The sequence below is a fragment of the Salminus brasiliensis genome, chromosome 16 (genome assembly GCF_030463535.1).
Source record: "Salminus brasiliensis chromosome 16, fSalBra1.hap2, whole genome shotgun sequence".
NCBI classification, from domain to species: domain Eukaryota; kingdom Metazoa; phylum Chordata; class Actinopteri; order Characiformes; family Bryconidae; genus Salminus; species Salminus brasiliensis.
The window spans coordinates 14,798,416-14,804,410 of NC_132893.1; the positions used below are offsets into that span (position 1 = coordinate 14,798,416).

At 42.1% G+C, this 5,995-nt stretch overlaps 1 pseudogene; it reads right to left on the reverse strand.

Moving 5' to 3' along the window:
- Nucleotides 1–369: 369 nt before the first annotated feature.
- On the reverse strand, nt 370–5,165 carry LOC140537250 (uncharacterized; annotated as a pseudogene).
- Between the last annotated feature and the right edge of the window lie 830 nt (nt 5,166–5,995).

Here is a 5,995-nt window from a genome sequence, read left to right on the forward strand (position 1 = left end):
CTGACAAGCTTTTCACCTGTATTTGACTTTTCTTTCAAATCCCTCTGATTGCTTCACATACATTTCACAATCAGAGCGTGTTGTAACGTCCATCTGGTGGAGGTGAAGGTAGTACTGTGCGGTCATCTGCATCAAAGTGTGTATTGGTGTAACATCTGCAGTTGTGGTGGTGTAACACCACTGCATGTTCAGCTTCTGGGAGGGGGGGGGTCAGAGTAAATGTGTAATTTTCAATGAGATATCTGTGATGTTGAACACCTTGCCTCTTTAAAGCTCTGTGGTACGTTACATACCCTGTATTACTGATCAGTGTCTGATCTTCAATATCTGAAACTGTCAGCTAAGTACTGAGGTGCTTTCCTTTCTCCCTTATGGATAACGTGCGATGTCTCCCTCTATTTGCGCACCATCTTGAGCATCAGTTTGAGATTCTAAAACCTCTTTTGGAGTCTGAACACAGCTGTTGGCTTTTCCCATGGAAATCCTCCACTGCCATTGTCTGGTCAGTCTCGGTTTGGTGTTCTGTAACACACATAAGAAATTTCACAAGCCTGTGTTTAAGGACTTTCCCTGTGTCTGTAGGGTACGACAGAGTCCATCATATCTAGTCAACTATCCAAAGACAATCTTTTGAAAGGTTAGGCTTTCAAATGCAAATGACTGTATTGGTCATTGCAGCATATGTCCAGAATTCTTAAGGAAAATTGCTCTATACTAGCATGCACATTTCCATATCAAATAGGGTTCTCCAATTTCTCTCTGTTGCATCATTTTGATGTGATTGAAGGTGTTGGTTTCACACCTTATGCCCTTTTTACTGAGCAATGACTGACAATCCCTTGCTGTGAACTCTGTACCATTATCTGAAAAGACATTTTACTGTTCCATATGGAGAGGAGTCTGCCAAGATTCGCTCAGTGGCTTTTACAGTGTCACTCTTCATTTTCAGGAAGTACACAGACTGCACCTGAGTAATCCTCAGTAAACTTCAATGTATCTTACCCTTGATTTTCATGCCCTCTACTGCATAATGTGAATCATAGTTACAGTGAACAAGGATTTCATGCTGTTTGAATATTGTAACACCCTGCAACCATCACCACTGTGATCATTGACCACATTCAGGTAATAAAGCCTATTGTACTCTTTAATGGGGAAGTTGGTACAGTTTTTATGGATAAAATTTACGTGGAAGTGATCGTGGGGGCATAACCACAATTTTTATGGTTCAGTTCTATGCACAACCCAAAACTCATTCTAAAGCGAAATACTTGACAGCTACTGTTTTCGTTAATAACTTTCCAGATTTCTCCATCTTCTTCCCATTTCACCCTAAAGATCTAGAGCATGTAACAGAATCTGCAGACTGTGCTCTGTTCTAGCCTTGAAAATGTTGCAATCAGAATCCAACAAATTGGCTAGAAAAAGCTAGCACTGTGGTATAATGCCCACACATGCATTATGAACCCAGTTACTCGTAGCTGTGAACGGCAATGGTGACGCAGAATTTGAATTTCTCTGCCCCTATTTTATAGTGTTTAATATTAGATTTTCTTCTATCTGAGCCAGTTGTTGTGATCCTATTGCTTTCTGCTCCCTGTGTTACAGTACAGTGATCTGTCCACTGACCGTTGTTTCTTTTTCTGTGTTTACCCTGGAGGAACATGGCGACCAGAGAAGGACGAGCTCTGCGGGGAGGTCATCAAGCTTGAACCAGCTGCTGTTGTAGAGGCCGTCCAAACTGCACAGACGGAAGATGGAGCGTCAGTGTGGCCAGAAAAAAGCCAAGGGTATCTCCACCACAGTTGGTTTTCACCTCTGCTGGTTTGAGGTCCTTAGCTCTTTGCCTTCTCTTTCACCTGCTCTGTCACTGAGGACAACACCTTAGGGCGATGTTCTCATTGTTGGAAATTCTGCTTTAAAACGAGTTCTCAACGAGTAACACCACTATCTCCTTTTTTTCAGGCACCCGTGTCCTGTATGGCTTCGGCACTATCTTTCTCCACTATTCTGTTTCTGGACGTCATTTGAAAAAAGAGCAGGATCACCATGATCATTGTCTTCCTTGCCCTCCTTGCCCACCTACCAACGAGTGAGCAAGCTGTTTACCCACCTTTTCACGATCCACTGCTGGCTGCGGGACAGGTGTATCAGCGCTGAATTCGTAGGGAGAGCTTTCGGGAGTGGCTGGTCCTTTACCCTCCCAGTCAGGTTAGTGAAATGCATAGTGGGCAGGTAAGTGTTTTACGTGATTTACTCGATTTTATAGTAATTTATTGTCATTTCTCTGTGTCTGTCTCCCACATGGTTTGTAATTGTAACACCCAGAAAATTTGCTTTTAAAAACAATTCAGTAAAAGCAGTTCTCTCTTTGAATTTGGGCTGTTAAATATACAATCTCTAGCCTCTAAAGCAGTAATTATCAGTGACAGGTTTCTACAGGAGGACACAATGGGGAAATCTTTCCAGGGTATTTCACCTGAACAATGGTCCATGCTTATCAAGGCAGTGCAAGAATGTACAGAGGTTTTTAATGTCTCCGTCTGCCCCAGCTTTAAACTAATTTACCAATTTTGGGTAGGAAAGGTTTAAAAACATTTCTTTGTCTATTAATACTGATTCTTGTGTTTGGAACATTGCCTCTTTGAAACTGTCTGATTTGGCTCATCACCCTATTTGGTCTGTCAAGGATGATTGTGGTCTTCTAGATATGGATCCAGTTGTTTTCACAGGCCATCAACCTCTTTGTGCTAAACAATATCCTATTAACAAGGAAGCTTTGCAGGGTATCAAGCCTATCACAGAGCAGCTTAAGAATAGAGGTATCTTGGTCAAAACAGTATCTCAAACAGTCCTGTGTAGCCAGTTCGTAAAGCTAACGGAACTTGGCGGCTAACTGTGGACTACAGAGTATCAGCATATAGACAAGCTACCTCAATTAGTTACTGACCCATCCACCATTTTTGATGGCATTCCCATAGCACACAGGGTTTCTTCTGTCATTGATATGGCCAATGTTGTTTGGTTAGTTCCATTAGCATCACAAAGCCAGCCATGGCTTGCATTCACTGTGGGGAATGTGCAGTATCAATGGACACGGGTGCCACGGTTTTCAAAACAGGCTGGATACATTTTGCAGTCATCTGAATCATCATGTTTTGTTGAGCAGTGAGAATGAGATTTTTGGGTAGCAAGGGACACTATGCCAGTCATGACAAAGCTTAGTTGTGGTGGTCTGGTGTGCAATATTTAGGACAGGGGGTTACCCAGGGTTACAGAGGAATTTTACCTGCTAGACGATCAGCAATTAATGCAGTGTCATTACCAACCGCAGTGCACAAATTGTGAGCTTTCTTAGGCCTCTGTAACTACTGTAGACCTTGAATGAATTCTTATGCTGCTCTTTCACAACCACTATACAATCTGCTTTAAGGTATCCCTGGACAACATGCCCCTCTTATGCACACAGAAGACACAACCACTGCTTTTGCAAATTTGAAATCAGCCTTCATATCTGCACCAGCTCTTGGTCTTTGTGATCCAAGCAAGCCTGTCTTTGGGCATGAAGGCACTGGTTTTATGACATCCTGTCTGAATCAGGAACATGGTGGTATGCAGCGTCCAGTAGCTTATCATTCAGCTAAGTTAGATTCTGTAGCCTGTGTGGGTACATGTTTAAGAGCAGTACAGGCCACTTATCTGGCACTGTTGGCATGTGAGCCGCAGACACTAGAACAAAGAGTCACAGTCAAATGTCCTCATTCTGTGTCTGCACTGCTGAACAATGTCTGTATGTTTTTAGTAACGGCCTCCAGATGGGGCAACTGGCTTACAGTTTTGACAGCTCCTCATGTGGTGATTGAGAATGCACCCATGAACAACCCTTCCTCCTTTATGATGTCCTCACTGGCTGATGCTGAGGAGTGGGGCTGAGGCGACGCGCTGATGTAATGGGCATTAAATTACGAGATTACGTTGATTTGCATTACATGCATTGATGAGTCGCAAAGATGGCTGCGCCTACTGAGCCCGGGATTTATCCAAAGCTGCATCTACAAAAAATTGCCTGCATGCGTCTAAAGTGTGGGAGTATTTCAGTCACATTGCTAACCGTTTCTTAATCGTTTAGTGTAGATAGCTGGTAAGGTAGATACCTAAGGCTTTTCATGGTACTGTGGGAGCTTTAATACACATGTAGCTGGTTCTCAAATCGCTTTCGGTCAACATGTATAATCCACAAAATGTCAGATTTCTTGTCCTTGAGGTGTGTAGGTTACATGTCATTTGTGCATCTAAAAGTCCAGTCAGAGCGTAGCCATTTAGTCTTTTTATCCATTTATAGATCACATGCGTTTTAATGTAACCTTTAATATATTAAGTCTAGGATGGCTATGCGTTTTCCTCATGCTTCAGAAATTTGTGTGTGTGTGTGTGTGTACAGTGGAGAAAATAAGTATTTGACCCCCCACTTACTTTAAAAGTTTTAATTTAAAAAAAAAAATGAAACGTCTCATAATTTTATGCCAGCTTTATTTTAACAGTGACACATAGAATATCAAAAGAACTGAGAAAATTACATGAAATAAGAAATAAAAATTAACTTTAATTTCTTTGAATACCTTTCTTAGGGTCTTAGGGTCATATTCTGTATTTTTCTTCTTCCAAACATGTCGAGTTGAGTTGAGGCCAAAAAGCTCAATTTTGGTCTCATCTGACCACAGCACCTTCTCCCAGTCTCTCTCTGAGTCATTATGTTCATTGGTGAAGTTTAGGCAGGACTGGACATGAGCCTTCATAAGCAGAGGAACCTTGCGTGCACTGCAGGATTTTAAACCATTACATCTCAGGGTATTACCAATGTTTTTTTTTGGAGACTGTGGTCCCAGCTGCCTTGAGATCATTAACCAGCTCCTCCCATGTAGTTCTTGGTGATTTTTAATCTTTCTCATGATCAGTGAGACGCCACGAGGTGATACCTTGCATGGAATTCCAGGCCTAGGTCAACTGACAGTAATGTTGTACTTCTTCCACTTCCAAATAATTGCACCAACAGTTGTCACCTTCTCACCCAACTTCTTACTTATGGCTTTGTAACCCATTCCAGCCTTGTGTGGGTCAACAGTTTTGTCCCTGACATCTTTAGACAGCTCTTTAGTCTTGCCCATGGTGAAGATGTTGGAGTGTCACTGAGTCTTTTGGCAGTTGGCCTTTTACACAGGTGACAATTTGGGACAGGTGTCTCTCATGCAGGTAACGACTTCACTGAGATTAGGGTGTGTCAGTGGTCTGTGAGAGCCAACATTAGTCATGTTTTTTAGGGGATCAAAGACTTAGTTCCCTCAATTATTTTTATTTAAATATTATTCCTTTTCTAGATTTTCTTTTTGATGTTCCATCTCTCACTGTTAAAATAAAGCTACCATAAAAATCATAGACTGTTTAATTGACTGTACAACAGACTGTACAAACTTTCAAAATCAGTGATGATCAAATACTTATTTCCTCCACTGTATATATAGCTGCTGAGGTCTCACGCCTTATCCCCTGCTTACAGAGCAATAACTGTAAATGTGTTGCTGTGAACTCTGAACCATTATGTGAACAAATACATTTTACTGATCCATATGGAGAAGAATCGGCCAAACATCGCTCAGTAGCTTTAACTGTTTCACCCTTAGTTTTCAGGAGGTTCACAGACTGCATCTGAGTAATCCTCAGTAAATGTCTGAGTGGATCTCCAACCCTGGATCTGTCCAAAAGCTCCTTAAATCAGTGACCTCATTTAATATTCACCAAGCTTCAGCCGCATTGGTCAGTATATAATGCGGAGTCTCAGCCAATCAGGAGCCTCCGCTGTAAAGCAGCAGCGTGGTCTTGCAGCAGTGTGCAGGGTGAACGAGCCGGTGTGACCGAGCTCTGTAGCTCCTCTGGAAGACTGAGCTTTAGAAACTGCTCAAGCTGTGTGACTGTGGGTGCCTTTAATTTAGAGTCTGAG